Genomic DNA, 21,918 nt, shown 5'->3' on the forward strand with positions numbered 1-21,918 from the left:
TTGGACTTCATCAAATTGAAAACGTTTGTGTTTCAAAGGATACAATCCAGAAAGTGTAAAAGCTCACAGAATGGGAAAAGTATTTGCAAATCATATTTCTGATAAGGAACTTATATCCAGAATATATAAGGAGCTCTTACAAATCAATAATAAAAAGAAAAATAACCCAATTTAAAATTAGACAAAGGATCTGTAGAGCTATTTCTCCAAAGATGTTATACCAGGAGCCAATAAGCACCTGAAAAAAAGCTCAACATCCTTAGTCAGGAGGAAAACACAAATCAAAATCACAATGAGATACCGCTTCATAACCATTAGGATGTTTGTAATAAAAAAAACACAATAACAAGTGGTAGAGAATTTATGGAAATGTAGGAAACCTCATACATTGCTGGTAGGATTGTAAATGGGATAGCCACTTTGAAAAGTAGCCTGGTGTTTCCTCAAAATGTTAAACATGGGGCACCTGGGCGGCTCAGTGGGTTAAGCCTCTGCCTTCAGCTCAGGTCATGATCCCAGGGTCCTGGGATCGAGCCCCGCATGGGGCTCTCTGCTCAGCAGGGAGCCTGCTTCCCTTCCTCTCTCTCTCTGCCTGCCTCTCTGCCTACTTGTGATCTCTGTCAAATAAATTAAAAAAATCTTTAAAAAAAAATGTTAAACATGGAGAAAAAAATGTTAAACATGGAGTTACCATATGACCCAGCAATTCCACTCTTAGGTGTAGACACAAGAGGATGAAAACGTATGTCCGCGTAAGGATTCATTGCAGCATTATTCAGAATAGCCACAAGATTGGAAACCACATGAATTTCCATCAACTAATGAATGGAGAGATGAAACTGGTACATGCATATCGCAGACTATTATTCAACAATGAAAAGGAATGACATTTTGCTACATGCCCTAACATCAGTGCATCTTACAAATATTGTGCTAAGTGAAAGAAGTCAGACACAAGAGACTGCAGACTATAGGATTCCACATTATAGAATGTTCACAGTGGGCCTGTCTATATAGAAAGTAGATGAGCATTTAGGGCCGGAAAGAGGGACAGGGAATGGGGCATAACTGCTGATGGGTACAGGGTTTCTTTGGGGGATAATGAAAATGTTCTAAAATTAGACTGAGAGATAGTTACACAATTCTGAATATATTAAAAACCACCAAACTGGGGACACCTAGGTGGCTTAGTGGGTTAAGCCTCTGCCTTCAGCTCAGATCATGATCTCAGGGTCCTGGGATCGAGCCCTGAATCGGGCTCTCTGCTTAGTGGGGAGCCTGCTTCCCCCTGTCTCTCTGCCTGCCTCTCTGTCTATTTGTGATCTCTCTCTCTGTCAAATAAATAAAATCTTCAAAAAAACCCAAAACATTGAACTGTAAAAAAGAAAGAAAAAAAGGAAAAGAAACAGAGGACTCAGACATCAAATGATCTTCATTCCTTTTACGTAACTACTAAAATACACAGAACTCAAGGATGACAAAAGAAAGCATGTCTGAATTGGTTGGGACTGAAGCACTTATAGATGACTTGGAATGGTGTGTTGAGTTTGCTTCAAAACTCAAGGCTTGCCCCAGGCATCCCTCCACACAGAATAAACTTGGTGGGGAAGACAGATAAAATGGGCAAAATGCTGATAATTGTTGGGGCTGCGGAGCAGGTACATAGGAGTTTCTTTTACTGCTCCATTTTTGTGATTGTTAAAAATTTATTCATAATAAAGGTAAAAAAAAAAAAAAAGGACAGCCAAAGCATTTGCCATGACCGGGAACTCCTGAAGGACAGGCCAGAGCCCTTTGGGGGATGTACCCATTTTCTATGGCTGTTGTTTGAAGTACTACAAACTGGGTGGGCAGAGGGGGTTTAAAACCACAGAAATCTCTTTTCTCGCAGTTCGGGCGGCTTAGGGGTCGGTGAGTCCCGGCTCTCTCTTAGGCTTTCGGGGAGGATCCTTCCGTGCCTCTTGTAGCTTTTGGAGGTGGTGGCAGTCCTGGGAGTGCCTGGCTTACAGAGGCAGCTCTCCAGTCCGTCCCTGTTGTCACATGGGGTTTCCCTTGTGTCTCTTCGCATCGTCTCCCCTTTGTGAGAGCCTTATCTCTGACTCTGTTTTTTCTGCCAAACAGGACAGCACCCATCCTGTGTGAGGGCCCATCCTGATTGAGTATGATGACCTCATCGTAACTTGATGACATCTGCAAAGACCCTGTTTCCAAATAGGGTCACGGTCACAGGTCGGGGTGCTAGGGGGAGGTTAGGACTTCAACATATCGTTTGTGGGGGGAGGCACATCCCTGAACTCGTGAAAGGACAGGACAGAGTGGACGGCAGGGCAGCCAGGTGCTCAGCAGGGCACGTTTCTGCCGCGACTCTGCTCTGCAGCAGGCCGGCGATGGCGGACACAGTGCCCGCGATGGCTGCAGTTACCCAAAAGGCTTCAGTCCTTGGCCAACTTTATCTTTCCCAAACCGAGACAAGCCTTTTCTGGGACCCACTTGACTGATGAGTGATCCCCTAGACTCTTGCATTCTGTCACCTCCTTTCACCAGAATGTTCGTGGGGATGTTTCTAACCAGGATTCACTTAAGATCTGTTTCAGGAAAGGTCAGTTCTTTACTCTTTGACAGAGACATGTACATCACTTTTGGAGTTTATCTTGTGAGCTGGCTGCTGAAGTTATTTTAGACTCTACAGTTAAATTGACCCAGAAATCAGTCCTCTTTTGAAAATTCCTCTGAAATGTTACTCACTCTGACTCTTTAACCGAGGATTACATTGTGCTGTTTCTTGCTTCGTAATCTTACTCTGGCCTTTGACCAAAAGCAATAGAATCGGACCTCTATGTTAACTGGTACTTAAAATATATATAATTTTATTATAGTAAATGCAATATCTGATAATTGCCATGTCCTCTCAGATAGTCATCTCAAGAGTTTCATGGAGGAAGTGAGAACTCCTCCACACTTGGTGACCTGTGTGGGCTGCAGACTGTTGGTTACTTTCTGGAAAATGCTAAGAGAAGGGAATCATGCCCTTCCTCCATAACCACCTTTATTTTTATTTTTTTAACTTTCATTATTTAAAAAAAAAAGATTTTAGTATTAATTTATTTGAGAGAGAGAAAGAGAGAGAGCACAAGCCGGACGAGGGGCAGAAGAAGGACAGGCAGGAGAGGGATAGTGCAGAGTCCCATGTGGGGCTTGATCCCACAAACCTGAGATCATGACCTGAGCTGAAATCAAGAGTTGGATGCTTAACTGAATGAGCCACCCAGGCACTCCACAGCTATCCGCAACCTGTATTTTAGTTCCAGTCAGTGGGAGGGATTATCAACCCATGTGTTTTCCTCTCCCCTCTTCCAGGAGAGTGGGTAGAGCCTGAGCAGGAAGAAGCTGATGCTTTGCGGAGGAGGAGGAGAGGCTGGTCTGATCCAAGTGCAGGGAGTTGAGGGCCAGAGTGAACTTGGGTGCTTGTCTGGGGAGCTTGGATATGGACCACTGTGGTTCCTGGGCAGAGATAAAGAGCGATGCGCACAAGATGCGGTATTGGCCCTTGGTTCCCCCATCCCTGTGTGCAGGTGGAGGGTCAGCGTTTCGCCGTACTCAAACAAGGCTGCTCGTGATATTTTAACAGCTTCCGTGTACTGCCTGCATCCTACGGGCTAGGCACTGTGCTAACAGCTTTACATGCATGGGGTACCTGCCAACTGCCCTCAATTTCTGTCCTGTGTATGAGCGTAATTCATTCTTTACCTTGGGTGGTCTCTTCCATGTTGCTTTTCAAAATCCAGATTTACAAAAGGCTCTCAGTTTTACAGGAAAGCTCATTTCTCCCTCTTCCTATGGCGCAATTAACGTGCTGTATACAGTTTGCAGAAAGTCTGTCTACAAAGGGCGCTGTTAGAAGATTCCTTTTCTTGAAAGCACAGAAACACAAGTAACAGAAGGACTTGGAGTGCGTTGATAGCTCACGTATCTCAAGCAATATTTAATGCAAGAGAATTAATTGTACTCCTAGAAAGGACTGAGACTGAGGTCCTAGGAGCTTTTTATAACTGCACTGAAAGAATCCATAGACTCACCCCTGACATCCAGTCAGAACCGTACCTCACCCACAATAGAGCCAGGGTGATTTTTTTTAAAGCTTTCCATTAAAAAAGATCTTCTGAGGCGAGCCCATTATTTCCTTTGTGAGTTTGGATCAGAGTCTAAAACCCTGACAAGTCAAAGTTCCTTCGCGCTCTTGCTATGATTCGAGCCTGTTCCTTTTATGTCATGTTCTCAGCGGAGATGGAAAAGACACAGTCACCTTCCAGTGTATCTGTACCTGTTCAATTCCCGAGAGCTGCCACTAACTGGCACATTTAACTAATTGCCACCTTCTCTCCCAGTGTGTGTTTCTGACCTCCCATTTATTTTCTGTTTTCTATTAGAGTATTTGGTTTCTCTGAGTTTCTTTTAAAAAGTTGCATCTCTGTGTGTTCACATGCTAAGGCCTTGAGCTTGTTTCGTATCTCCTTTTTCTTAAAAGACACAGGGAAGTGAGTGATGGTTCCACAGATTGCTAAAGACTGTGGAGCCAGAGGCAAGGGAAGTCATAGTGTTAACCTGCAGGCGATCGGAAATCCCCAGCCTTCTTCAGGCCAAGGGGCATCCAGATGGGGGCTTCTCGCTGACTTCAGGTCCACGTTCTGAGCCCACGGCATGCAAGTTCGGGAAACTAACATCCCCAAGTAACCTGGCATTCTGAGTGAACCTCGGCTTGTTACTTTATGGTCTTTATCCCAAGTCCTTGCCAGTACCCTTAAAAATTAAGCAGATTCTAGATGAGTGGCCCTGCCAAGAGTTTGATCTGCCATTAACCACTGCATTAGCCTGAATAACAACTATCAGAGCCTGCCTTGTGTCCTGCGATGTGGTTTAAAGACGCAAGAAAATAGAAACAGCCTCACACATTCTGGGCCAGCTGTAAGGGACCTGAGGCACCACTTGGACCATCGTTCCTCCTGGGCAGGTGTCCCGGGTGTGGCCAGGGCGCCACCAGGGACGGCTTGCAAACAACATTTAATGAAGTGTTAACCATAGCATGATTCTGTTTTCACGTGTATTAGAAAAAAGATAAAATCATCCACCCAAGAGTCAACTCTTGAAAACTACACAATAGGTAAATAGAGGAGACAGCGGGTAGCCATGGAGAGACCTGTGAAGGTGGGACCTACCTGCCTCAGGTGGGAGCCCCTGCTGGAGAGGGTGTGGAGACCCTGGGCCCTCACTCTGCCAGCCCTCCCTGCCTCGCCCATGCTCTGCTGTCCTCATTTTTCCTTCTTCATCACTGCCTCTCTCCCGTCTCCAAGATGCCCCTCTACTGAGCTTCTTCCTCCTCCCCTCCCTTCCTCAAGGCATCTTGGTGGTCCTCTGGGTTTTAAGAGGAAGAAGGAAGGAAGCTCACATTTATTGACCATTAAGTATTTGCTGGAAGGTCACAGACTTAAGTGAGGCATTGGCTGCTAGTGAGGCTTGGGGTGATTTCTCAGGAGTGCTTCTCAAATTTTCATTGGAATCACCTCGAGATCTGGTTAAAATGCAGATCCTGGACCTGTAGGTCTGGGGTGGGTCTGAGATTTTTACAGTTTTAACAAGCTCCCAGATGCGGCTGCCAGTCCGTGGCCCACGCCCTCGGAGTAGCACGGGTTGAAGGTGGGGCTGTGCTTCAGATAACAGGAACAGAGAAGGATATTTATAGGAAGAGGAGGAGTTCTGAAACCACCTCTTTCATCTGCAGTGAAACCAATATAATTATTAAGAACACTGTTTACAAGTCCGGCATGTCTCGTTCTATGGAAGGAATACGAGATAGTTCCTTATACCGACCAAGGCGGTTTGTAATGAAAACTTTTGGCTCCAATTGTTGCCAGGGCGCTGCCAGGGGAACCAGCCCCACACAGGGAGTGTGTAACCTAATATTATTGTATGTGAAATAATGAGCTCCGACCTGGGGCTTTGGTTTCTCTCCCTCGCTCAGGGAGCAAGCTGGCGCCCTGGTGTGGTGAGGCAAACCTAGGTGCGTTTCTCCCCAACCTGGGGCTGCTTCCGAGCCCCTTTGTCTGGGGACAGAAACCTGGATTGTTGACTAGTTCAGAGTATATCGGTATGTTCACGTCTGTTTGGTTATGAGAACCAGAACTGCCAGTTTGTTCTGAAGGTTACAATAGATACAGGATTACAAAACAAGCCAGCGAAATAGAATAGGACCCAGATGGAGGTCACGTTAAAACTCGGGGACTTTCTCCAGGGCTGTGCTATTTGGAATGAAATGACCCCTGATGTTATTTTACCTGCAGAGATGAGAAGAACATTCTTGCGCCATGCTGAGGTGTTCCAGCATCCTTTCTGTTTCGGCAGAGACATCTACAGAAGGAACAAGGCGAGGCTGTCTTTTCTTTTAAAGATTCAACAGCAGGGAGACCCTAGGCAAAAACCAAGCCTTCCCGGTGACACAAGGAGCCATTTGGTTGTAGAATACTAAGTGCTGAAAGGGGTCCTGGGGGTCACCTAACAAACCCTGTTTCATTTTCGGAGGGATCGTTGTACTCCACATTCTCTTCCACCAAAACACACCCATTCACTGTGTTGCATGTAATTTCCAGGGATTAGTGGGTTTCCTAACGCACCCACAGATTCCAGGTTGAGGACCTCTGATGTAGTACACTTATTTCTTTTTATAGATGAGAAAATTGAGGCCCAGAGAGAAGCTGACTGACCGTTGGTCGCTCAGCAATGCTCATGATGACTAAGTTAGACCAGAGGATGTGAGTACCACGGGGGTGCACGGGGAAGCCGGGGTTGCAGCTCCCTGCCTGTAGGATTCCTGCTGGCCCCGAGAAGCACCCAGGCTAAGAGCTTTTGGAGAGAGTTAGAACCTGTAGCTGGGAGCAACTCAGTATCTAACCAAAGAACGTTTGAAGAGAAGTAGAAATAATCAAGCCAGAAACTTACTGGCCCTGGATGTTATGATGTGTTCGAGAGGGGCCCCCTGCTGCTTCTTGGTAGCCGTACGCTAAGCCGCGGTTTGGGGGTGTTAGAGAGCAGGTAATAAATTCCTTTCAGGGCTTGAATTCATGTACCCACGTGAATCTTCCACATCCCTGAAACCTTACTTAGGCAAGATGCCCCACTGAAAGGGAAGTCGCAATTTGGCTGCACACTTTGGGGTCTGGCCGTCCCTGGCACAGTCTACATGTTCCATGAATACTTACTTATTTGAAGAAAGGGGCTTTATTTAACATCATTGTAATTTTCTGGGGAAGGGAGATGCTGGAAACCAGAGGGAGACCAGGACGCAGTGTGCAAGAAAACAGTGGAAAGACAGCGTTCCTAGTGAGGGATGTAGTCTTGCAAACATGCTACTAAAAGAAGCCAGATACAGAAGGATACATACTCGAGCCCAAGGCAGACACTTAACCAACTGAGCCACCCAGGTGCCCCAACCAGGATCTTTTTCAGGAGAGATCCAAGGTCCGATGAGAAATTTCTGGGCTCATTCGAAGGAGACACATGTCAGAATGTGAACCTACTAAGGTGTTGACCAACTGTGGGGTTACTTGGGATGGGTCTGGGAAATCCACCTGCTCACGTCACCTTCGCACACAGGTGGGTGGCGATCAGGGCCAAGAGCTGTGCTGCCCCAGTGAAGTGACCAGCCGGTGACCAGCCCTTGTAGCCCACATGAGGTCATCTGGCCTGTCGGCCCCATAGAAGCCACAGGAGGCCGAGAGGGTATTACTCCAAAAAGCATGACGCGGGCATCCTGAGCCTTGCTCCCTTTCTCCACGTGCACGGGTCGAACCTGGATTTTCAGCCATGACTGCTGCGTAAAGGAAGTAGACCTCCCAGTTCCTCTTTGTAATAAACCTCAGTAGGATATAGATTTCCACACACCAAACCCCTATCAAGAAACACCATTATTTTTTGAGTGAAAAAACGGAAGTCACATACAATATGGTTCCTTTCATGGAAGTAGTAAAACCAGACAAAATTAGTCAATGCCTTGTTCAGGGACAGAGACAAGGCAGGAAACCGATACTACGTACTGTAGGAGGTGGGCTCTGGGAGCAGGAGAGGGCGGCGGGAAGGGGCACAGGGAAGTATCAGGAATGCTCTGTGTTTTATGCTAGGTGGTAGGTACACAGCTGTGTGTTTTGTCATTATTCCTTAAACTATATATAAACACATTGTATGTACACCTTTACTTTTATGCAGGGCTCATAATCTAAAAACAAAAATACAATATAATATCTTAAGGCAACATTTTATGTTGGGATTTCTTCATGCTTTATTTTTTTAAAGATTTATTTATTTATTATAGAGAGAACACACACAAGCAGGGGAAGTGGTGAGGGAGAAGGAGAAGAGCAGATTCCTTACTAGGCACGGAGCCCGATGCGGAGCTCCCTGTGGGGCGCGAGCTCATGACCCTAAGATCACAACCTGAGCAGAAACCAAGAGTCGGAAGCTTAACTGACTGAGCCACCCGGATGACCCTTTGTGCTTGATTTTTAAAAGTATATTCTATGATTTAATATTTTAAAAAATATATCGGAGTAAGCTGGCAACTCTGATTTTTTGAAAGGACATGTTATTTTGAGATTCTGCCCCCCACCTTGCTTTTTTGGTGTTAAACTGCCCTTTCCTTTGATGGTGTTTTAATGAAGTGTTGGTGATAGTAACATTATATCTGGGATTTAAAAACAAAAAGCTCCTTTACAGGTTAAGTAACAAATCCCCATCCCCACCTTTTCTCCCCCCACCCCCAAGTTAACCAGTCTGTGACATTCAAAAGACTGGGAACTGCCAGGTGTAGATGACATTTCTTGGGAAATGAAGACATTGCCTTAGTATTGAGCTCTAAGGATTTGCAGGAAAAAAAAGGAAAAGGGGTGCTTTGTGGCAGAGTAATGCCTGGAGATGATGAAAAGGATAGGTAGAATCTTCTAAAGTGTTTTTTTTTTTTTTTTCCAAGAGCTTTTCCCATTCTCAGATATGCTGTGCATTTGTTTGGTACTCTTTCTTGTGGTCTTGAAAAAAATGGAGCGGGGGACACACAGTCACTCTGTGTTGCATTTAGTAGGATACCAGCAAGTGTCACTGTGTTGGAACTTTATTTTCCCCAACACTGAAGCTGTAAGTATTCTGTCATCAAGTAGCTGTATTCACAGAATCTGAGAGTTGGAAGAGGACTTAGAGGTAATAGAACAACTATTAGGATAACCGACATTTACTGATCTTTTAGTAGTGCCCTGTGTGAGTGCTTCACTGACACCGGTATGTGCTCAGGGAAGGGGCTTTGCTTTGGGAAAACAGAGTAAAAATTATTTTTGCTCTAAAAAACAATTTTGCAATAGTGCATTTTTTGCCTCTGGATGTCATTTTTTCTTTTTTAAAGATTTTATTTATTTATTTGAGTGAGAAAAAGCATGAGAGGGAAGAAGGTCAGAAGGAGAAGCAAACTCCCCGTGGAGCTAGGAGCCTGATGTGGGACTCAATCCCAGGACTCCAGGATCACGACCTGAGTCAAAGGCAGTCACTCAACCAACTGAGCCACCCAGGCACCCTCCAGATGTCATTCTTGGAATGTGACCCTTATTGTATAAGCCACTTGTAACTGGGTATTTTGTCCCTTGCAGGCAAAAACACCCTGACTGATAATCCCACCCACATATAGCGGACAGCTGCAGTACTAGACTCCCTCTTCAGGAAGAACATCAAGGACAGTATTTGGAGGAAAATCTTCCCAGTGGACGGAACTTCGACAGATCACCTCGTTGCTTGTTTTGCGTAGGAGAGACAGCTTGAGGTATGGGTTCACTTGTGGATTGTGGTTAATGGTTTGGCTGCATGGTCAGGGACTAGGAAGGACCATGACTGCAGAATTGATGGTCTGGGGAACAGGTGGATGGGTGGATTTCTATGAATGGAAATGAAGGGCTGGTCTCAGCGGCGGAGGGTTTTACTAGTCAGGGAGGTAGAACCATTGAACAGACGTCAGTCAGCCTCCTTCCCTGGCCACTCTAGCCATTTCCAGTGCCAGGGGTAAAGGTTATGCATGGGCTCAGAACCATGGACTTCCACTCACTGAGGCCAGTCTGGCTATGGCCGTTGTTGAGTGCCCACTCTGCCGGCATCAGAGGTCCACCGAGGCCCCGATAGAGCATTATTTCCCAGGCTGCTCAGCCAGCTACCTGGTGACGGGCTAATTACCCTGAGCACTTCCACCAAGGGCTAGTGTTTTGTTCTTACTAGAACGCGTACTTACTCTGGGCGTGGATTTGCCTTCCCTGCCCACAATGCTTTGGCCCAAACTGCCATCTTTGAACTCCCTTAGCACCTTATCCACCATCAAGATACTGCACAAAGCATCACTTCCGATGAGAAACTCGCTTCCCTGCAAACAAAGGGAGACAGTTGGTCTTTGCTCATGGAATTCGTTGGTCTTAGCATATTCTCTGTTATCCAGAGGAGCTCGTTTGATGGAGGTGTGGAGTGGCCTTCCCATGACTTCCAAAAGCTAGGTGGCAACACGTTTTTGGTTTGAGGCGGTGTCCTCCAGGATGTGCTCTGCGCTCTAAATCCGCATCTAATATAGGCCGCTCGTTCCCCCGTAGCCAGGATTCACTGCTCCAGCACTGAGTGGGTGGGAGAGGGACTAGTCCCGTCCACTCCCTGCTTTAGTGATGGACAAGGCTATGCTAGTGTAGAGGTCTCAGTTCCTAAGAAAGAAATGCTTCCGCCATGGACACATCAGTGATTCCGTTGAACTGAGAATCAGCAGATGACCTGGTTGCAGGGACTACCTCAGGCCAGTGTATCAGCAGGCCCAGGGAGGGAGTTACAGTCCCACCTAAGGTAACCGATCCTGACCATCAGAGGAAACTGGGCTGCTACTACACCATGTGGGTAAGAAGTGTGTGTGCCTGGAATATAGACGGTCCCTTGTGGATGTCTCAGTGCCCTGTGTCCTGTGAAGGAAGTGGATGGAAAGCTACGACAACCCAATTCGGGCAAGACTGCCATTGGTCCAGACCCTTTCAGAATCAAGGTTTGGGTCACCCTGCCGGACAGGAAACCACTATCTGCTGAGGGGTATATGGAATAAATAGTGGAAGGTAATGAAAAATCCTAGCTATGCACAGGGCTCCTACGCGGCTATGTCGGTCGAGCCTTGGTTTTGACTCTTGGTTTTGGCTCACGTCGTGATGTCAGGGTCCTGGGATGGAGCCCGCGTCAGGCTCCACGCTCAGCAGGGAGTCTGTTGAGATTCGCTTCCTCTCCCTCTGCCCCTCCCCTTGCCCGTGTGCTCACTTACTCTCTCTCAAATAAGTAAATAAATCTTAAAAAAATATGCCAGCTATGGCCACATGACCAGTGGTGGAAAGAAGGCTGGAACCATTATAGTTACATATAAATTAACCAGATCGTTCTGTTTTCTTCCCCTCTCCTATGCTCTTAACATCTAACATAAGACATATTAATAGTAATTAATGTTATGGTTCAGTATTTTAGTTGCAGGATCACAAAGCAGGAGTGTGAACCAGAGGGAATAGCACCTAAAGACAAAAAGGGGCTCAGTTTTTCTTCTAGGAAAGGGCTAGTGTGTTTTTGATGCCGTGTGGGACAGCTGACTCAGGTCGGGGTGGGGGGTCATTATTTTATTATTGTCTTTATCTTGTGGTGAAGTAGGGTTTAAAGAGGCACCAGCTGGAGAAGAGGGCGCTGTGTCAGTCTGGTGGGCTGAACTCTATTTCCCAGAATCCCTTCCCTGAATGTTTTCAGCTAGGGCCATTTCTTGGCTTACCTGTTTTTATTTATCTGCTGGCTCACCCCCATGAGCCCAGGGCAGCAGCGGGGCCTGCAACTTCTCACCTTCCCCGTCCGCCTTCAGCTCCTCCGGCTCCTGGGCCAGACGCACAGTTAGCTCCCTGGCAAAGGGCAGTGGCTTCTTCTGCAGGACACCCAGACCCTCAAGGTTGGGGCAGTGAGAACTGACGCAGGTTTCAGTCCATTCTTGTGGATTCCAGCTTGTGGGTTAGAGCCTGTCCTCCCTCACTTCTGTTTTACGTTTATTTCCCTCCTAACTGCCTGCCTTTCAGACTTCAGGCTGCAGCATCTGACTTCATGTATGTGAAGACAAAACGCACACATGATTGTTAACCAGCTCCCATGACGACTGAGGTCAAATCTCTACAAACGAACACACACACACACACACACACACACACACCCTAATGGATCTGAGTCAATGATTCAACCTCTGTCATCTAAATATCATCTAAATTAGATGTGCTAATAAGTTAGCTTGATATTTCGTTATTCAAGTTACAGGACATGAAAGAGGGAATGAGCTAGAAGAGGAATGAACATTAGCCAAAGATGGGGAAAGAGACTGTGTGGCTTCATATTCTCTTTTGGAAAGAGGGTTAGTGTGTTTTGGCTGTATAAAGAGTAATTGTATCATGTTAGGTGAATGCATAGTTTTGGTGTGTTTTTGTTTGTTTGTTTGTTTGTTTTGTGGGAGTTAAATGTGATTCAGAGAAGTACGTATGGATGATAAGGGGTGGACCGTGGTGGGTTGTATTGTGTCAAATAGGCTGAGTCAGAACTACACTTCCCAGAATCCTCTTCTCTGTAGAGCTTGCCCAAAGTGGAATTTATATGAGATCTGAAAGGCAGAACATAGCAATGGCCAATCCAACATCAAGGGGGTAGGGGATCGGGGAAAAGAAAATATTCTGCCTCTTATGAGAAGAATTCTGTAGTGACAAGATACAGGGCATGGGTGCAGGGAAGGTTGAAGAATTAGGAAAACAAATGCCCTCTACCACAGGCGCTAATTTAAATCTAAAGCCTATTTAATTTTATCCGAACCTAACAGAAGAAAGTAAAATTGAAGAAATTGCTGAACTTAAGAAAAATGTTTCTTCACCACAAGAGATGTTAGTTCCTAAAATACTCCAAGTCTAAAATAAAAGGATTATGAATTATGAAAAGAATTAGAGGTTGAATTCATTACAGTTTTTGAAATCACACTTCAGTTGTAGACGGAGCTGATTTGCTCCAAACTCTAAGACACAGAACGTGGCTGCTACTGCTCTGTTGCCTTCCTTCTCCCCTCTCCCCACTCCCAGTTTTGCCGGTGCTGTTTCCTGTTGTCCTAACTCTCTGTTTACCTGGATGCAAAGCCTCCCATCTATTCTCCTTTGCAGCCCATCCATCCTAGAGTTCTTTATTTTGACTTATTGCGCAGCTAGATTTCATCACCTACTTTTTTTCTTTTTTTAAACGAAGGGCTCATGGTGACTATAGTTTCTGAATTACTTCATGTGTGAGAGTGTCTGTCTGTCTGTTTGTTGCTTCAATGTTGGCTTGACCCGGTGTGACATTCTTAGGTCACAGTTTCCCCCCCTCAGACCGTTTTTGATGAACTCTGTGTCCTCTGGCATTGAACATTGGTGTAAAGGGAGTCTGAGACCAGCTTGATTCCCCGCCCTCATTTAAAAGTGATCTGTTTTGGGGGTGTCTGGGTGGCTCAGTCAGTTGAGCATCAGACTCTTGGTTTTTGGCTCAGGTCCTAATCTCAGGGTCTTGGGATCGAGCCCGTGTTGGGCTCTGCACTGGGCATGGAGTCATCTTGGGATTCTCCCTCTCCCTCAGCCTCTCCCCCTGCTCATGCACTCTCTCTCTCTCAAATAAATAAATAAATCTTAAAAAAAAAAAGTGATCTGTTCTTATTTTCCTTCCACCACTGTATCTGAATGATTCTTTTTTTTTACTTTAAACTTCTGAAGCTCAGAATCTTAAACCAGTATGTCTGTGTTGGTTTTACTAAAACCATTTTCCTGGCCTAGGCACTATCTCTTCAGTCTCTGGATTGAACTTTTCATTCAGGTCAGAGAAATTTCCTATATCATATCTCTGAGTAATTTTGAATTCCTTTTGTTGAGCTCTGTACAGAAGGGACACTGATTAGCCTTAATTGATAGAACAGCTCTGACTTCTATACCTGTCACATTCTTTTTTTTTTTTAACCTGTCACATTCTAACTGCTTCCGTCTCTGTCTTTTCCCTCTACCTCCACTCTCATCTTGTCTCTCCTTCATGATGGTGTTAATTGGATTTTTAGCCATGATTATTTTATTATTTTCTGATTTATTTATTATATCTGTAATCATGGAATTTTGGTTTTCAGTTTATTTCCTTAGCTCTGCAGCCTCCTTTTTCATTCATTCTTTTATTATCTCATTTTTGAGTTTTTGTTTTATTATTACTATTATTATTTAAGTAGGTTCCACTCTCAGTGTGAAATCCAACACAGGGCTTGAACCCATGACCCTGAGGCCAAGCCCTGAGCTGGGATCAAGAGTTGGATGCTTAGCTAAGCCTTCAAGGCACCCAAAGTTTTTGTTTTATTAAATTAAATCCATATTACATTGTTCTAAAATGTAAAACACATGTATAGAATCTGTCTCCCTTATTTGTGTTCTAGCCTCCAGAAATGTGAAACAAAACATTTCTGTTGCCCAAGCCACCCACCTTGTGGTACTCTTTGATGGCCGCCTGAGCAAACCAATACACCCGGCCACCTTATTTAACATCCCAGCCAGCCTCTATGTCCCTTGTCCTTGCTTTTTTTTCTTCTTTGTAACCTATCCCCTCCTGATGTATCCTATCATTGTTAAATTCATTTTGTGTATTGCCTGTCTCTCCCCACATGGAACGAGGGCAGGGATCCTTGCTTTGGTTCGGTGATTTATCCCTAGGGCCTCGCACATAGTAGAAGCTCAATAAACAGTTGTTGAATGAATGCATCTAAACCTGACGCCTCGCACGCGCTCAGGGATGAACTAGCATCAGGCCTGCTGAGAACTAATGAAATCACACTGATGACTGCTCTATGATTTTTTGGGGAAAATGTTCCTGGAGGCATTCATCCATTCGGAGAGTATTTACGGAGAGCCTACTACCCACCAGGTGCTGCTCTCAGTGGTGAGAGTATGAAGTAAACAGAACCCGAGAGGGAGAAAGAGACAATAAACAAACCAGTGATGACATAATGTCGGGTAGTGATAGGTGCTATGAACATTACTTAAGCAGGGCGAATGTTCCAGAACGTTAATTAAGCAGGGTGAGCGTTCTGGGTAACAATTGCCATAAACCAGACCACCTGGAAACCGAGTGGCCAACAACAATTGCACGTTATTGCTCACGGTCCTTTGGCGGGCTGGGCCCATCAGGGTGGTTCTTGCTGGGATCTCACGGTGAGTGCAGTCGCCTGTTGGCAGGTCATGGGTCATCTGAAGGATTGGTTGGGTGGGACGCTGAGGGCTCCCTCACTTGGCGCTCACTGACGTTGACTGCCAGCTGGGGGCTCACCTGCGCTGATGACCAGAGTGCCCACTTGTAGCCTCTCCAAGTGGCCTGGGCATCTCAGTTTAGCGGCTCAGTTCTGGAAGAAGCTCTCCAAGGGCAAGTGTTCCAAGCAGCAAGAAGCAGAGGCTGCTGGGCCGTGAAAATCACAGTCACTTCTACCGTATTCTGTTGGTTAAGTCAGCCGCCGCAGGGCCCCCCGTTTTCAAGGGACTAGTGAGAGAACCCGTGGGGTGGGCCTGACTGCTGCACACTTTTGGAAAACACAGTCAGTGCCATCTGGGTCTCGTTACGTGGCAGGCAAGCAGGAGAGAGAGGTGTCCTTTGTGGCGAGGTCCTCTCTGCTAAGGTGACCTTTGAGCGCGGGTCTGAGGGGAGTGAGGAAATGAGCCATGTGGGTATCTGGGGAAGAGTGTTCCAGGCCAAGCACGGCAGGTACAGAGGCCCCGGGGCAGGAACATGTGCGGTGTAGTGAGGAACGGCTGAGACGGAGTGGGAAGGCAGCTGTGGAATCCGCACTTGGAAGACTCGGTGGGGGAGATACATGTAGCGTCTTACCCCTACGATGGAACAGTGTACAGACGCCTGAAGGATCTTCAGCGGGCAGGGAGCCCTTGTTGATGACTGTCCACGCCTGCCCCGTGCTGCCCGCCTTCTCCTGCCGCACCCTCACCCTGAGGCCCCTGGTGCCCTTTGCTTCTTGGTCTCCACCAGCCCAAGAGGCCTTGTCAGGAAGTCACTGTTCTCTATTCAGAAGCCTTGTGCCTGCCGCTCAGGCCACCCATGTTGCTGTGTTTGCTGCAGTGTGACTTAGGGTTGGGCGTCCCAGAGCAAGCCCTGGGTACTTGTGTCATAGCACTGGTGGCATGGCACTTCTCCTTTTAGGTCAGCAGATCAGGACCCCAGCCCAGACATAAGATGATGGCTCAGAGCCAAGGGGGCTTAGGTGCTCCTTGGCTGGGACTTCAGCCTGCCCTGCCCTGTCCTATCCCTTGCCCACTTCCAACCAGGCCCCTTCTGGGGATCTGAACTCTTAGCCCACCACCCAACCCACTAGCTGGCTAAGCCCTGCCTCACACCCTTGATTATCTGGAACCATGACAACCCCAGCCTGAATCTAAACTCTCCTAACCTCCCCACTGTGGGGCCATCTGGTTGGTTGGTTGGTTGGTTTTTACACCTAAAGACGGGCCGCAGGGAGACTAGTTGCATGGTAAGGGTACCGATTCGGAAGCCTGCCTGCCTGGATTTGGCTCTGGCTCTGCCACACACTCATGGTGTTACCTTGGACAAGTGGTTTAATCTCCACGTGCTTTTTTTCTTCAATAGAGGGCTTTCACTGCCTCTTTAAGAGATTATAAATAGGTCTTAAGAATGAGCTGTCATTTTGTTATTTCCATAGCTGGACAGCTCTTAGATCTTCTTCATCAGCCTGCTAAACCATTCCTTTTTCAGACTTGGACACCATCCCAAAATATCCTGGTATATTTGTTTTTAACTTCTGTGGCTTGCAGAATTGATGTAGCAACCTGATTTTATGCAAGTCCAGGGTCTTTCCCTTTAAGCGTTAACTCCTCTTCCTGGGCTTGAAATTGTGAACGAGCAATGCCCGACTTCATTCAAACACTGCTGATGTATTTCTCACCTGAGAAATCTCAGATTTCAACAAGAGCCCCATCCTCCAGAAGGACAGTGGTGACGAGAAGTGAGCACACAGACCTCATCTGGTCACAGAAGCCAGAATAACACCTTCCATCATGTTCTATACATACCACCAGTCAGTGCATCCTGTACTCTCTCAGACTCTGGGACTCCTTGCGTGACGCTCCCGACCTTTCCATGCTGCTCTCCAGAGCCACACCCTGTAGCTGGACCCAATCTCGAGGTCCTGCATCCACTGGGCCTCTCAAGTTATTTTCCCCTCCCAGCTGTCCTGATCACCCATCACGCCCCCTGCCAGGATCAGCTACTCAGAGAGCCAAGAAGAGTACAAAATTCATTTTGTGATAGAATTTAGCGAGAGCCTAATTTTGAATTTCTAGAGCCTGGACCAGGGGACTTAAAATAGGGATGGGTACCTTTGGAGATAAAACAGAAGGCTTAGCCATTGGCAGGCTTCAGCAGTGGCCACACAGTGGCAGCCCTGGCTGACTAGCTGGGGAGGGTGACAGGCTTTCTCTATAAGATGTGCTAGGCACGAAGTGGTCAGTGTGGTTGTAGGTCGCTAAGAGAGCTGGCTTGAGTTTTTCTTATCTCCAGCATGCGGTGTTTGGGAGTGCTTAGGGATAAGGAGGGGGCGAGGTGGGAGGCAAAGTGTCTGATGTTGCAGTCGTGATGAGCAGACGTTGTAGCTTTGTCCCTATTTGGGAATGCTGGTCCCCTGAGTCCAGCTAATCACCAAAGGGTAACAAGGAACATTTGAAGCCTAGAAATAGGCTCTGGTTTCTGTGTTAATAAAATTCTTTTTTACTGTGGGAAAAATGCATAACATAAAATTTGCCATCTTAACTCTAAGTGTCCAGTAGTGTTAAGTATATCTACATCATGGCATGACCAATCTCCATAACGTCTTCGTCTTGCAACACTGAACCCTAGAGTCATAAACAGCTCCTGCTTTCCCCCTTCCAGCCCCTGGTAGACATCATTCTGTCTGTTTCTATGAGTTTGACCAGTCTAAATACCTTTTCTAAGTGAATTCACACAGGGCTGGTTTCCGGCTTTTGAAAGCCCAGACCTCTGGAAACCTTTATGACGGTTGCCAATGCAGACACCACCCTGTCACTTCTGTGGCCACTTCTTCTCCGTCTTCCTCTGGGGAGGCTGCTCCTGCCTGGGCTCAGCTCACACGTACTGCCTTCCTCCCCACCCAGTCTCTGGCCCATATCTGCCTGTACACTGTTCCCGGGTGGGCCCCCCCCCCAGCCATGGCTCCACTCACCCCCTAAGAGCTAATGCTCCTAACCTCCCTTTAAGGCTTTATCCTCCCCGGGCCTCTGTCCTGAAGCCTCTTCCCCTGGTTCATTCCTGCAGACACCATGACTTCAGACTTCTAGCCCTTGGAACTGGGAGAGAATAACTTTATGTTGCTTTAAATCACCCAGTTTGTGATAATTTATTATAGCAGCCTCAGGAAACCAATACAAACCCCAGAGCTTTACGAATGTTATATTTCTTGACCTGGGTTAAAGGTACACGGGAGTTTCTTTATTATTGTTTTGAAACTGTACATATAAGTTATATATACATATATGATTTCAGTAACAAAATAAAAAATAAAAAAACAGCAAAAGGAACATCTAAGGAGTATCGGGGCTTTGAAGATGCATTCAGGTTGGGCACATTCGGCTGTGGGTTTGCTGTGTATGCCAAGATAGAGGCAGGTCTGTGGGGCGTGTGTGGGAGGGGACATTCTGTAGTTGAACTTGAATGTCGCGGATAATTGCCAAGGGGCTGTGGAGGTTTGTGTATTACAAACAAGAGCTTCTTGTGATCATGGACCAGACCCCATCCCAGCAGGGGCAATGGCAACAGGAGGAGGCGACGCCCTCCTTCTCGGGTGCAGCAAGCCATGCCCCCTCACAGGGAGGGCCCTAGACCCAGAAGCTGAAGTGGAAGGGCCATCTGTGGGGCTGGGTGTGCACACGTCCCTCGAGAGCTCCATAGGGACGTGGCTAACCTGCAGCACCTGTGTAGCATGCAGCCGGAGGGCTTCTCGCTCTGCTCTGATGGGCGATGTTCGGGGAATAGCGAAGCGAGAGCCCAGTGTCCCTTGGAGTAGCATAGGTCTGAGTAGCCCCACCATCTCCAAGATGCTCATTACAACACCAGGCACACCTGGCTCTCTGTTGCTGCCCCAGTGAACCTTCTAGGAGGAGGGCCTCATCAAGGCCGGAAGGAGCTCCCCCTGAGCCAGACACAGCGGCCAGTGGTAGGTGAGCACAGCGCCCCCGCCCCTGGGGTCATGGGACTTCCTCTCCATGTGCTTCCTTCAAAACCCCGTTGACTTTGTGAAGCTTCCGGGCAACTTTCCTCCTCCATTCCCTCCACCAGTGGTATCGGGACTGTGTGATTTTTCTCTCTGCTTCGTTCCCCACCTTGTAGTTAGAGGAGATAATAGCCATCCCAGGAATTCTCAATAAATGTGTATCATTTTAGCTGAAAAGAATGTTTTTAAAGGATTCAAAAGTGAATATCGAGTACCTTATGGAACCATCCTTTTTTTTTTTTAAGATTTCATTTATTTATTTGACAGGCAGAGATCACAAGTAGGCAGAGAGGCAGGCAGAGAGAGAGGAAGGGAAGCAGGCTCCCCGCTGAGCAGAGAGCCCGATGCGGGGCTCGATCCCAGGACCCTGAGATCATGACCTGAGCTGAAGGCAGAGGCTTAAACCACTGAGCCACCCAGGCACCCCATGATGGAACCATCCTAAACAGATGGACGCTGGCTCTGAGTGTACGACAGAAGTGCACTTCGGAAAGTGGGGAGAGAGGGGAGAAAATCACTTTATACCACTCTTAAAACTCTGCTAAGTTCTGTTTAATGGATATTCTGGGAAGAGCTGGGCTGCCCTGCGGCTGCAGCCAAGTTGTAAAACTGTTTGGGATGTAGAAAGGTTAGGAAAGAGACCAATTGTACGGTCATTTCTAACGATCTGATGGGAAGGGTATTTGGAATGGCTTAAATGCTGGCTGTGAGGAAACCAGTGATCGGAAAAATAACATCACGGGGCTCTTTATAAGGCCCACTGGTGTCATGATGCAATGTGATTATTTTTTCTGACTTTCTGTTTTTGCCACAGGAAAAGGAAGAAGGGAGGGAATTGGAGGAGTGCTCAGAGGCTTAATTACCAGCGCTTTTCTCAGATAAATTATAAACAGGCAGTTAAAGAATTCTCTTGCTACAGCAAAGACACAAAGCAGCCTTTAAACATTTTGGATGTAAACATGCCCTAATTTCAAAGGCACTAGAGCTATGTATAACCCCAAAGATAATCTTTTTCTCCAGGGAATTATTAAGCAGAGTATTAAAAAAAAAAGTAACCCCTCCTGTCCATTCCTGGGCCCGTAGCAGGCATCATTAATCAATCACGGCAGAATCCCACCCCCACGCCCCACCCCATGGAACAGAGATGCTGCTGCCCCAGAATTCTTCTCAACAGTGTGTGCCTGACAGCTACTATAAATAGATCAGAATTGGCCTGTGAGCTGAGCCAACTCCCGAGGCACCTAGTCCAGTGGTTAAAACTGTTGTCTTTGGAGCCAAATCTCAGTTCAGTCACTTAAACTTTCAGATTAAGTTTCCTGACCTGCAAAATGCAGATAAGAATAGTAGCTATCTCACTGGGTTGTTGTAAGGATGAAATCAAGTGCCACACCTGAAGAGCTTAGACTAGAACAAAGAGTAAGTGGAAATAGTCAGTAAAAAAAAATTTTTTTTCCAGGATAGAAAGTTAAAGAAGATCATTTACTCTGTAATGCTGGAGGAAGAACTAGATTAAGATTTAGGCATAATCTAGAAATTAAAGATTTATTCAACAGAGGTATATTTAGCAACTATTATGTGCCCGAACATGTGTAAAATGTTGGGAATTCTGTGGCTAGCAAGACAAGTGAGGCAGCATTTTTACCCAGGCGACATAAATCTAGCTCTAAGTTGGCATCCTTTTAAATGCGATGATATAGTGGTTAAGTCATTGGTTTATATTCATTTGTTTTACAACAAAATTCTATTGAACAGAAAAGGAATAATTGAGAAGCTAAGTGGCCAATTAAATATGGAAAGCTACTTAACCTCATTAATAAAGAGGGAAAAAATTAATACAACAGTGAGAATGGGGGTGGGGAAGAGGAGGGAAGTAGATCAAATGTAGGCATTCAGCATCCCAATAAAACGAATTCAAGCAAGAGAGAGGAGAGGCAGAGAAGAGGAGCAAATCACCAAAGAAATAATGTAAAAATATGTCCAGGCCTGAAGGGCAGCTGTCTCTAGATATAAAGGTCTCCTGAAGTGCAAAATGAATGCAGAAGAGCCTCACCAAACTATATTATCATGACATTTCTGAATCTCAGAGATAAAGAAACAAACAAACAAGGTTGGAGAAATGTTGGAAACTAGTTAAATGAAAGAAACAGGAGTCAAAATGGCACTAGATATTTATTTTTTTATTTACAGATTTTACTAATTTATTTGACAGAGAGAGACACAGTGAGAGAGGGAACACAAGCAGGGGGAGTGGGAGAGGGAGAAGCAGGTTTCCCGCTGAGCAGGGAGCCCAATGTGGGGCTTGATCCCAGGACCCTGAGATCATGACCTGAGCCAAAGGCCAAACCCACTGAGCCACCCAGGCACCCCAGGATGATTTTTTTTTAAAGGTAAAATCATGACTCTCACAAATATAAAGTGAACATGTATTAAATATTGTACCTAACTCCTTATTAATGAGGGAACCAGTAAGATGTTATAATCAGTTGAAAGACGCCAAAGAAGCACAAATTTATAGGCAA

Source organism: Lontra canadensis, unplaced genomic scaffold, assembly GCF_010015895.1.
Source record: "Lontra canadensis isolate GAN:19392208 unplaced genomic scaffold, GSC_riverotter_1.0 scaffold2, whole genome shotgun sequence".
NCBI lineage: Eukaryota > Metazoa > Chordata > Mammalia > Carnivora > Mustelidae > Lontra > Lontra canadensis.